Source organism: Anser cygnoides, chromosome 6 (assembly GCF_040182565.1).
Source record: "Anser cygnoides isolate HZ-2024a breed goose chromosome 6, Taihu_goose_T2T_genome, whole genome shotgun sequence".
Lineage (NCBI taxonomy): Eukaryota > Metazoa > Chordata > Aves > Anseriformes > Anatidae > Anser > Anser cygnoides.
Window position 1 is genome coordinate 35,683,122 of NC_089878.1, and position 12,568 is coordinate 35,695,689.

Sequence of the window (12,568 nt, forward strand, 5' to 3'; positions counted from 1 at the left end):
TGTGGACCATTCTTATGAAACAATTGCTGGCACGACAAAATCCCAATCTTGAAAGTAGGACGGGAGATATTTTCCACTTTCTACAGATCAATCTTTTCGTGTAACTCAAAGCAATTGCAGTCCTTTAAAAAGACTCATGTACTGAAGAAAAATTACATAGTAAATGGAGTTTTGAGTCTAGTAGTAACACAGTTCCCCGCTAGTTTTACCACATAAGGTAAAAAAAAAAATTATATATATATATAGGCAAAATTATGACCCAGCTCTTTTGCTGCCTCTGCCAAATATTGTTTGGTAGACCTATTTTAAAAGAAATGCCTAGGGTTTGCAATATATTTGCACAAATAAATGTAAAATAAAATTACAATTTAAAGGGCAGAAGTAATCAGATACATTGGATTGCTGTTCCTATTAAGTCATGTCGTTCAGATTCACATCTCTCTGATAGGAGAAAATGCTAAAGGACAGAAAAATGAACCGAGTAATGTGGAAGACAAGCCTGAGAATGGATGCATATTTTAATATTGAAAGTGTTTAGAGTAGCAGTCCCAAATACATTCAGCGAGCAGAAATGTATCAGACTTGGGAATCTATCAACAAGGGAGATTTCATTTCAAGTGCAGCCATTCCACTGAGGAAGCTGGTAATCTCTAAGTATAAATGTTGACTCAATTTTTATTTAAATCCTGAAACGCACAGAAAATGAAGACTAAAGTCTAGTAAACATCCATCGATGTGTAAAGCTTTTCACAAAAGCTTTTCTGCATTAGTTGAGTCAACTAATTAATCGACTAACTTTCTGATTAGTTGATTCATTAATTCACTGAATTTGGAAGAGTGCAGTGTATGGGGAAAAATATATCAGAATGTTTTAACCCACAGAAGTTGGACAAGTTAATCTTGACTAGTAAGCAAAACATGTTTTTCTATATTTTTTTTCTTGGCCACCCCCCAAAAAATCCACCAAACAACAACAACAAACAACAAAAAACCACCACCAATCCAAACCAATGCCACCACAGAAAGCAACGCCACCACTTCTAACCACCACAAACTCTAGAGGATAAAATGCAGGTCTAGGATTGGCAATTGGAATCAAAAACTTTGGACTCCCTCCTATTGACTGTTTTATTCTTAAAATACAGCTGTTAGCCCAGTTATGGCACGCTCTCAGCTGTTCTCAGTCCTTACCCTGAAGCAGTGTTTTGTATTCTTTGCCTGCAGCTTAGAGTTGTGCCCCGTATGTCTGAACAGATATTATTAAGAAACTTTTGTAATTGCAGTTGTTGGTATTTACACGTACTGTCTGCTTGTTTCGGAGAGGTGTATGAGGAAGGCTTTAACAGTGGGTTGAAAGCAAGTGTCACAAACAGATAAAAGCAAAAGATGTCAAAGGTAGATTAAAAATGGGTTTTGGTATAGACTTGAGTAATATGATTAAAAAAAAAAAGTAATCATGAAACCTGACTGTCATAATAAATTCACACAAAGCAAACTTAGTCCTAGCATTACTTAAATTTTAATTATGTCCAACTCCAAAATTGTTGTAGTCTGCTATTATGAAAATAATGTGGTGTGTCTGTACTGTTTTCTGCATAAACATGTCCAGAAAGGGTGAGGAAGCAGACAATAATGGAGAAAATGTAGGAGGCATGGAAAATGACCCCAGGGAATCAAAAACGGGAGATGCAATTGAGCAAAGGCCTAATTAGGAGAAGGAACAAAGTATTGTAGGGATGAGAAACCAAGCTGAGAAAAGGTGGTAAGTTTCATAAAATTGCATCAGTTATCTTTTTTTTGGAATAAATCAACTAATTTGAATTGTTTTGAATGGTTTGAATATTCAGGAAAATGGTAGCCAGGAGCAGATGTGCAGGAGGTGATTAACTGAAGGGCAGAAAGAGATGGTAGAACTGATTAAAGCAAAGAGAATAACTTTTGAGGTGGAGGAAAGCTGCTGGGTTTGTACGATTTGGAAGAGATTAACCACAACCTGAGACCTGATGTCAGCTGGCATGATCTTGGTAGACTAAGCCTTGTGGTGGAAAGCAGAAACAAAAAAAAAAAGTCTGGAATGATGTAGAGTAGTACCTCGTGTGATTCATTGTTGTCTCATCTTGCCTGATCCCACTTTCGGCAGAAGGTTGGATTGGAGACCTCCTGAGGTAGGTGGGGATCTGCCAACCTGAATTATCCTGTCCTCCAGTGAACAGGGAACGATGGCTGTACTCACAGCAGTCAGAGCAGGTAAGCACTTAGCTGGGAGGAGTGAACCAAAGGAAACGGGGCGACAGAGGAATTGATTAAAGTTTGAAACCTTTAGTGGAAGCAGTGTAGAAAAAAAATGTGCTTGTTTTTAGTACTTAGAGGAGGAGAAATGGGGGAAATAGTGGAAGAAATTGGAAACTTCTGGAGTGGAGGCAGAGAAACTCAACATTTCCAATGGTGTTTGATCTATAGAAGTGAGCATGAGAGAAAGAGAAGGCTCTACAGGAGATAGTACAGAGACACATCCCTCAGATATACCACCAGTGGTTTTCACAGTGACCAAGGGACGAAGGGATGCCAAATCTACCAGTAAGGTTGTTAGCAGTTTTGGTTCATTTGCTATGCTCAGGCACTTGATTTTTGAACTCAGATCAGCCGCTGCAGAATGCATGAGTAGGACCTGTTCTTTTGGTAGAACTGGTGAAGAGAGAATATTTTTGGCAAGATGTGTCCTTTCAGTGTGGGAAGGGTTGTTAATCATGGACCTACCTGGAAAACAGATTCTGGACCCTTGCGGACTATGCAGCCAGAGAAAACCGGAGAACGTTTTAAGTTACCAGTAGCACGCTGAAGCTATGAAATATGAAATTAACTGATAATTTTCATAGGTCACGCTCCTTCCCATAAACCAAACTCATCTGCTCTCCTGAGGGGAAACAGAACAACTGGGCTGACTTCTCATTATCTCTTCCTATGGCGTATCCTTATTGAATTACTGCCAGGTAGATGCAGCAGATGCTCATCAAGCCACTGCAGGGCTCCTCTGTTAATTGAACTGTAATGGGGATGACAGCAGGGAAGGTCAGGATGATGGGACCGGTGATGTAACATGAACTCTGGTAAGAACAACCTGCACGGGCAATTGACCTTGCTTAAATAATATTATACTAAGAGCTTTTATCAGTCGATATCATTATGGTTATCTTTTCATATCAAAACTGCAATAGTGTCAGGGACCCCTGTGTGAATCATATTATATTGTGTTCAGGGCAGCTGTATTTCTCACCCTAAAGAGAGTAGACTTTCCAATGTGATAAAATACAGTGAGTGGCTGTAACTAGCTGCAGGAGAAAAAAATGGGAAAGAAAGGTAAGAAAATTTTTAAATAGATATCAAGCCTTGCTTAACTGATTGCTCCAATTTGTTGAAAGGGCGATATTCTTTCTAACTGCCTTCGTGGCCATTTGGTATTTTTGTTGTCATGCACAATTAATCTTGGGGTGAAAGCAAGTTCATTCTTAGATAAAGCTGGAGGTAGATGATCTTTAGGGTCCCTTCCAACCCAAGCCATTCTATGAATGTGCAGATGTTATTGATGGCTTTTTGTATGAGAAACTTATTCCTACAGCTGGTTCTGTGGCTCTTAAAGTGCCTGGGAGTGACTGAGTTTCAGGCATGCATTCTAATACCACGCTCTGAGCCAGAGCATATATCTGGCATTTCTTCCACTCCAGAGGAAGCGATGTGATGTGAGCTCTTGACCGTGGTGTGCATCTTCTGTGGAGGCACATTTTTCTCGGGTGTTGCTGCTGCAGGTGGAGCAATGAGGTCTGTGAAGGCTTTCCCTGGAGACCCAGTGGCACGAGGAGGTTTGGTGCAAGCAGTAGCTTGCACATTTCTGAAAATAAATTTTGCCTAAAAACAAGCACCAGTTTTTGTTACAAGCCATGACTTGCACTGTGTTACTCTTAATGTGTTGGAGTAAGTTTGTGTAGCAGTTTCCCAAAGCTGGTTTCGGAGTGCTGTGTGCACACATGGCATCTGTGCGTGTGTTCAGAAGCAGCCTGTGGAAGCAGAATTCCTTATGCCAATGCCAGTCTATTTTTTTCTATGAGTGTTCAGCCTTCGCCCTATCTTTTTTTTTAAACTTTTTTTTCCTCTTAACCCCTTTCTTTATTATGGTCTGTCTAGGCCAATTTGCACTAATGACTGGGGATTCGTTGTAAAGTAGATAGAAGGCAAATGAGAGTCAGTAGCAAGGCATCACACCATATGAACTTACACGGACAGCTGTAGCTATAACTGTTTATAGTACGTATTCTTACGTGAGACCCAGCTTATGCTTTTTTTTTCCCCCCCTGTAGAAATAATGAAGACTGTGCTGTTGGAGGTTTCATCACAGCACTTCACTGGCGATGTTTGACAGGAAATGAAGAACCACTCTTTCAGTGTTTGATTAACAGTTGTTCCTCTGCAGCGCCCGCGAGTTTTTGGAGTGTTACGCTGTGTGCATCGCGCTCTGTTTTCTCCTTTCCTATAAGTTTGTACTTTGGTGCACTGAAATAAACAGCTGATGACAGAAGATGTGTTGGAATAAATGTTTATTTCAGCACTTTGGAAATGAGTTTTTGAAACAAAATTTATCTTGTGGATGTGTGTCTGTTCAAATTAGCTCATTTGCACATAGACTAGAGCTAGGTAGTGCAAACAGCAAAATAGTAACGACTAGATATCCACACAGAGGTGTAGATACTGTAGAAAAGAAATTATTCTTAATGTAAGTGCAACAGCAGAAGGAAAACTTTGTACATTCAGGAGGTATTGAGCTCACCCTCTGCGTATGTGTGTGTACGAGAGCAGGCCGTGGATCAGGGTATCTTTAGCTGTAGTCACCGCTGCGTGACCAAGTACTGAACTGAGTAACAAGTTAAAATGGTAACATCTTCCTGCCTGTATCTAGTTAATTTGTTTTGTCAGATGCTTAGGTGTGTGTATATGCACTCAGTTGCTCTGGTTATTGCATAAAATCATAGAGATGCCTCAGATATGCCAGTCCTGTGGCGAGGATTCAGCTGGTCTTTTTGCAGGAAAGCTGTGTGATCGTAGTGACTGACATCCCTGTCCGAAATTTTGTGGAGGTGGCCATTCTCTTGTGTCACCTTTGTGCTGCTCCTCGGCAGTGAGGAAAGCTCTCTGGCCATGGGGTCGCATCCTGCAGCTCTTGGGAGACCAGGAGCTGGGGGCTGGAAGGAGGAGGGAGCCGATGGTCCTTCCCCTGCTAGCTGGAGCTGAGGCCCTCGCCGAGCTCGTGTGCCCTGTGGTACCTGATTGTATTATTTTGACCTTGTGTTTAAGATTGATAAACTCTGCGTGGTGGCCGCATTCCAATAAGGAGGAAAAAAAACCTGACCTGCAACCTGTGATGCCCTATTAATGTCAAATAATATAAAGTAATATCAGAATGCAAAAGGAAATCGCTGCAGTAAAGCAATTTAATTTCTCTGAACTGAAAGCACTTTAATGGGAATGCTAGGAAAATCTGCAATTGTTCCTGCAGCAGAGGTTGTGAGGTATTTTCTTACTCTTTTTTTTTAACTCGGTTGCCTTGTAATTGGTGACTTTGAAGCTTTCTGTTGTTTCCAGCAGGAACGGTCATGCTGCTAAAGTAGAGAGTTTGCTCTCTGCTGAGTCTGATTTCCAGGTTTGCCTGTTAAAGGGAAATAATTTCAAATACTAGTTTTCAAATGGTATTATAGTGCTGAACGTGCATTATATGCAATGTTTTGCCAGTAAAGTGAGAATAATCCTCTTTGAACAACAACTTGCATTTACTGAAATGGTGTTGGAAGCAGTGCCAGCTCCCTTTCTCTTTGTCTGCCTAATTGCAATTTAACAGCAATCCAAGACCCATGCAACTGTGACTGCACTTCTTAGATACGGCTGGGTTTGACAGGACCTTTAGTTCATCCATTGCCAATGATGAAAGCTACAGCAGAATAATATATTGATAACAGACTCAAAGTTTTCTCTAACCAATGAAAAATAAATAAAAAGAAACTGCTGTTACCCCACAGCTATAAAGTTTCTCTGCCGTGGAGCGGACACGCCACAGTATGAGAGCATGGCGGAGCTCGCTCCCGCGCTGCGCTCTGCGGCGCTGGCTGGCAGGCATGCCGTGAGCAGCCACCCGCGTGCAAGTGCTAAAAGCGTGTATGGGTTCAGGGCTGGTGCCGTAAGTTTGGAGGGGAAGTCTCCGCTGAGGGCTGTCAGGTGCAAAGATCTCCTTGGTTCTGACTCGGGAGGTGTGGGAGCTGCAAATTGCTGGAGACCGGGCAAGTAAAATGAGAGGTGTTATTTATGCACGTTCAGTTCTTACGCTGCACCCCGGGCATTTGGCATCGGGTCCTTGTCGGAGGCAGGATCTGGGACTTCGCAGAAGTTTGGTTTGACTTGCTACAGCCAATTTTAGTATTTAGTTAAGTGTACAGAAGTGCACAAGCAGTGTGAAAAGGTTACTGAAAAGTTATTGGACACCTTGTGTTCTGCTGCTCAGAAAAAAAATCAATGCTGAGTTCACAAGAGAAACCTATCGACAGTCTTGAGCATTTTGATCTTAATTGCTCTGTGCTTGTTCCTGCTGTGAGGAGTGTGATAATAGTTCGAAGAACACTTGTGAAGGTAAATTAGCCTACTTTGAGTTCTAAGACGTGACGACAAGAGCACCAAAAGGTCCATGGCAGTTAAATACCGTTGAAAAGTCCAAGGCTTGGCTAGCATTTGGACGCTCGCGTGTTGGGTGACACAGCAAATGATCCTTGCGGAAGGAAATGTCGGCGTGCTCCTTGGCTGTTGAGCATCGTACTGGGGGCAGCCAACACGTGGCTGTGCACCTGGGAAGGGTCAGGATGATGCCTTTCACAAACTTGTGACCCTTGACTCTGAAGCCTCCTCTCCTGAACCGGGTTCGTCAGCACAGTGAAATCACGTCTGCTTTGTTACTGAAAGTCAAGTGCCTTTCCGTAGAGTATGTTGGAGGTACTTAGCGTGAACGAGATGTACCAGAAGTGCCATTTCACAGAACAGTTCTGCTCGATCACTGTTTTAATTAAAGTCATTCTACTGATGGAAAGTCTATTCTCTGGTGTTTTCTTTAATGTAGTCATAATGCATCAGTTTGAGCTCCCTTGCTAGAACATCTTTCATTATAATCCACTTGGCTAAGTTTATAATTAAACTTCTAAATTCAAACCTGCCTTTGTTATGTTTTTAGGATATACATAAACAAAAAAGCAGGAAAACTTAGGATTCATGGTTTTTACCCTCAAAGAAATCAATGCAAGTTAAGAAGCAATTCATTGGCAGTAACTTCATATTCTTGCTTTTAATCCCTGGCATCTTCCATAGCTTTGAGACAAGAAATAGTCGAATAGAAGGAAAAAAGATGAAATCATTAGGATTTGTACAATTTGACTATGGAGATCGCCAAAATATTTTTACTGTCAAATAGGGCTAGTAAAGGTAGCGCTTGCCTACTAGGCTTTTCGCAGCTAGATGTTGGGAAAAATTGTTAATGGTTGCATGTGAAAAGGGACCAGCCGGGACGCATGTTCAGCTTGGACGGGGGGACAGGAGGAGCCTGCTCCCCCTGCAGCTTTTGCTGTGACCCCTCCAGCAGTCCCATCTCCCATCGGCTCTGCTCTCTTCTGCTTCGGCCGGCGCCGGGCTGGTTATCGGCACCGAGGCATGGGCAGGAACAGCCGGCAAAACGCGGCAGCGTGCAGGCAGGCTCGCTCCCAGCCCGGAGCAGGCTGTCTTAGACCGTCTGCTGCTTGTTTGTGGTTATCTTCCGTGCGCAGATGTGTGAACACCAGATGTTCTTCCAGGCGTTATTTACCCTTACAGTTACCGGAGCAAACTACCAAAGAATTATGGAGCTTAATATTTTGATTCCCCTTGAGTGATCACTTAGGACAAAAGTTTAGTTCGTTCACACTGTACATTTTTATCCAGGATTTTCCGAAATGCTCCTGGAAGGAGATGAAATATTCTTAACTGAATCTTACAGATGAAGAAGTAGAGGTATAATAAATCGAGCTACTGTTCCCCTATATGCGAAGTCGCTCTACTGAAATCAATGGGAGAGCTTGCAGAATTAACTACTAGCGTCAGAGCAGGACCTTAGGTGACTTTTCACCTTTTTTTGACAGGTTTCTGACACGGCAGGCCCTAGGATTTAGAGTGCCTGTATTTTAACCAGAAGCCTGTTTTTCTCCAGATGTGTAAGCAGAAGAATGTAGTGTTTGTTTTCTGTAGGGTAGTAAAGGCAATTTAGTGTAACTATATGTTCATCGTTAAATAAATAAATAAAAAAGGGCAGCATGCTGGTTTAGGACAAAACAGAATTAATTTCTGGGGTAACAGCTTTCTCAGAAGGCAAGGCAGATTTTACAGGTATCTGAGGATGAAGAGTACACTGTAAACATCCAAGTTACCTAGGGATATCACAAGCAATGAGTCTGCTGTGCGAAATAGGCAAAGTTACATAATTAGAGCTTAGATTTACGTTAAGAAAATTTATTCATGATTAATGATGCTTGTCTTTGTGCTAGACATCTGCTAAACGATTTATAGCCAGATATAAGAGCTGCAACCTCTTTTGTTGTTGCTGCTTAGTGCTTGGGATGACTCTAATTGCACTGTGTATTTTAAATGGAGAATGCTACCCAGGTGTCCTTGTAAGCATCCCTTTCTCATCCAAAAAAAAAAAAAAAAAGTAGGTCGGATGTAGCTGTGATGGAGAAGGTCACAACTCCCAAGGAACGCGGGGGAATTTAACTGATGTATGACAAGGCTGAAACCATGCCTTAGATTCGGATCAGTTTAGGCTGATCTTTTTTCGAAGTTGACTTATAAATACTGCATAAGCCCGGGTTGGAGCAGAGCCAGATTGAATCGTCTTGAACCACTGAAACGACGCAGAGAGCCTGAAGAAATGTCTCGTCCTGTGGAAACTCGCTGAAACAGCGACTGGTCCCCGCTCGACAGCGCGGTGCGCGCAGACTGGGGAGGAAAAATTAGGCCATCAATCTTTTGTCTGTCGGTGCTGGATGCTTCTGAGGACCCCGATGTTTGTGGGATTAGCAGAGAGCCTGTCACTCGGAAACATCTGCCTCGCGGTGCTCAGCCGCAGCTCGCGCCTGTCTGAGCAGCGCCTGGCACACAAGGAAAGTTTCGCAGAGGCTCCTTCCTTCCCCAGCTGAGCAGGGATTAGACCAGGGTGTTTCACTGATGTGGAAAGGGAAATTAAATTTTGATCGTTTTAGAAATAAGATATTTATTGGTGAACTGCGTGTTTGTTTATTTATAGCGTTTTGACACTATTCGAGTGCCTTGTTTTCTGCAGGAATATCGGTTTCTACATGGCAGTCTGCTATTGAAACTAGTTTTACTCCATCCTGTCATTAAGAGAATTAGCAGTGACTAAGAAAATGCAAATGTATTTGCTATGATGGCTAGAAAACTTGAACGTGGCTTTTTCAAGACTGCCTTTATATTCCTAGCCATTTTACCTAATGTAGTTTATCCTTGTTTTTCTGAACATGATTCCATACAAAACAAACAAAAATGAAAGGGATGCTTGTGTTTAATCCTTCAAATACATGAAAACAACAGCTTATTATTTAATTTCATGAGAATCCATTAGTGCAGATGATCACTTGGCCAGGGTTGTATGATAAAGTGTATTGAGTACATCTAGATAATCACTTTTGGAAGAGTATGATGCGTTTCTGAGTAAAACACATCATGAACATACTTAAGCAGTTGCATGAATTTAATCATGAGTAGCCTTGGTAAAGTCAATTTTTAAAATGTAAGTTTCAGGTTTTTTTTTTCTTTCTCATTTTTTCCTCTATATTTGCCAGTTTACAGCTAGCCATGCTGACACATTTGGGAGCTGAGATATACTGTAACTAAATTTGATGTGAAGTGTTGGTGGCCTTCATAATGTAATTTATTCATGTTTCTGTAGATAGCATATGTTGCCTGTGCAATAATTTTTTATCATATCAGGACAGAACAGCTACTGTTCCAAATTGTGTTATACAAACCTAGATATACAGACAAATTTTTATTGTGCTTACTGTGGTGTAAATCAGTGGGCTCTGCTGAGCCCTGCTGGGGTAGGTGAGATTAGAATCAGTCTCGTGGTGTCTAATTTATTTCTGTTTTTTTTTCTGACTTAATGTAATCTCTATTCTTGCTCCGTGGGGAGCAGCAGTCAGTTATCTTTGTAGTCTTGTCCAAAGCATGAACATATGTGAAACCCCTCGTTTTGGGCAGGAGTCTGCTGCTCTCAGGGATTTACTGCTGTTTACTGACCCTTTGAATGCTGAGAAGACGGCAGTGTATTTAGAAAGCTGCTGATTAGCTCTACTTGTGCTTCATTAAAAATCTCAGCATCTTTATTAGCTGTTATGGGAAGTTTCTTTGGACTTGCCCGTTTCATGCCCTGACCTGCTCAGGACACAATTTTTACTGCATTCTCTAGGAGCTGGAGAGCTGCCCTGCAATTCAGAGGAGCGTTGTCTGCCCAGGGCTGGGCCTGCTGGCTCCGATCCAGCACATGAAGCTGAGCATCTGAACAATTCCTTTGCTGGCATTGCATTTTGGGGTGCGAACAGTGTTGAAGTTAGTGTCACTTATTCCTTCTCTTTCCCTTGACAGAAAGTCGGTGACTTCGTCTTTTGACCGTCATACATGGTAACTGCAATGCTGAAGACACCGGGGGAGTTGCTCCTCCTCAGCTCTTCTGTGTGAGGTGAGCAGCCACCTAGATGGGCAACAAGGGATGCCCGAGGGCCCCCTTCTCTTTCAAGGACCTCTCTACTCTGCTTGCGTTGGGGTAACATCTTTCCACTGAGGAATAAGTCTCCTGCATCTCAGTTCTGAAGGATGCTCAAGGTTCCAGAGCTTCGCTTCTGGTCTGTGTGGGACTCTGCAGGCTGTGTTCTGAATCAGATGTGAAATGCTAAATTAACCCAGCAGACGTGAGAATTACAATAAGTCTGTTAACGTTGCCTGAGTTGCGATATTTGGTCAACTTGATGGGTTTTCAGGCCTTAGTGTTTGCCGTTCATCTGAAATGTAAGAATGAACTAACCCAGATAACAGATATAACATTGTATCCTCCACCATAGTTAGTCAATATCTGATTATATTTAATTGCATGAACTTATCATGATAGAAACTGTTTCAAAGTAATTTAAATGCAGCTTGAAATTAAGTTTTACCATCTATTCAGTATGTACTATTTTCAGGTTTATCTCCAGTTTCTTATCAAGAACAATGCTGTGTATTATGTATTATGACAATGTTGCATTTCATAAGGTTAGGAATGTAATGGAATTTTCTGGGCTAAACTTCTAATAGCTGATAATTTTAATGAAAATCACCAAGATTACGCAAGTGAAGACCAATCTTGAAGACAGGTGTTATCTCTGCTAACTCTAATACGGATGTGGCATTTTTACCTGTAAAAGTAGGATTAAACACTAACATGCAGAAATATTTTGAGAATTTAAACATGGTATAAATACAAAAGGTATTACCCAAGAAAAATTTGATATATAAATTTACATCAGAGACTAGCTCTTGTTTAATGTGGCATGTACATGAGCCAGCATTTTTTGAGAGATCAGAACTTTTTCCATTTGAATGTGGATGGATCCAAAATATCTTCAAATCATGTAAAACAAACAACAACAACAAAAAATACCCTGCCTAAATAAGTGCCTAGTTAGTGTATTTGCGGGATGACAGAAATAGTGATTTGAATTTCCATTTTGAATCAGGAGTTCCAAGTTTTTTTTTTTTTGTGCCTTTCTTATTCTCTCATGTTTTGGAGCTTTTCTGAAATATGTAAACAATTTCGGTGTTCAGTGAAGCAGGCATTGAGAAGTTGGGCTCCTGCTGTATGCGGAGACCCCGATACTCCGCCACAGAGACATTCTTCCTTGCTTCCGACGTTGCGCAGGGATTATTTTAATGAGCTGTATGATGTGAAAGTGCTCCAGCTACCGGACTGGATACATTCCTGCCTCACTCACAATGTGGCTCTGCTATTTATCTGAAGTGGTGGAGAGCTTCATTAAAATCCCTTAGTCAGAGAGACCTCTCCAGAGTAACCAGCTGTTGCTGTGGAGCTCAAAGATCAGGGTCTTAAATGCAAGTCCCAAACTCTGGAGAAATGCCTGCGTTATCTCTGGTTTTCCCTTCCAGGCTGGTTCATCACTGATGAGCAGTGCCTTCCTTCCCTACCTTTCCTGGGGTATTTCTCATGTTGCCTTTGTGTATCCTATATTAATGCACGGTGTGGAGAATAGAACAGGTTCAGGTCTGGTGCTTCAGTTGTCAGTAATCTTAAAGTATAGGATGTGGGGTCTGAATTCGGAGCTGGATTTCCTGCTTCATTCTTGCCTTCATTTTAGCCTACTTATAACTTGATAATGTTCATTCTAAAGATAAATTACATAGACAAAAGAAAGGACACATGTCAGACTGTTATCAGATCCCTGGCCAT

General features: G+C 41.6%; 1 protein-coding gene across 10 annotated transcripts in view; it reads left to right on the forward strand.

Moving 5' to 3' along the window:
- The window catches only part of THSD7B (thrombospondin type 1 domain containing 7B), a 518,195-nt gene that overhangs the window by 242,623 nt on the left and 263,004 nt on the right, over positions 1 to 12,568 (forward strand). For all 10 annotated transcript variants that reach the window (XM_066999216.1, XM_066999215.1, XM_013186367.3 and 7 more), the window contains one exon: positions 10,714 to 10,807. The gene's annotated coding sequence lies outside the window, so the exon portion shown is untranslated. The remainder of the gene's footprint in view (positions 1 to 10,713; positions 10,808 to 12,568) is intronic.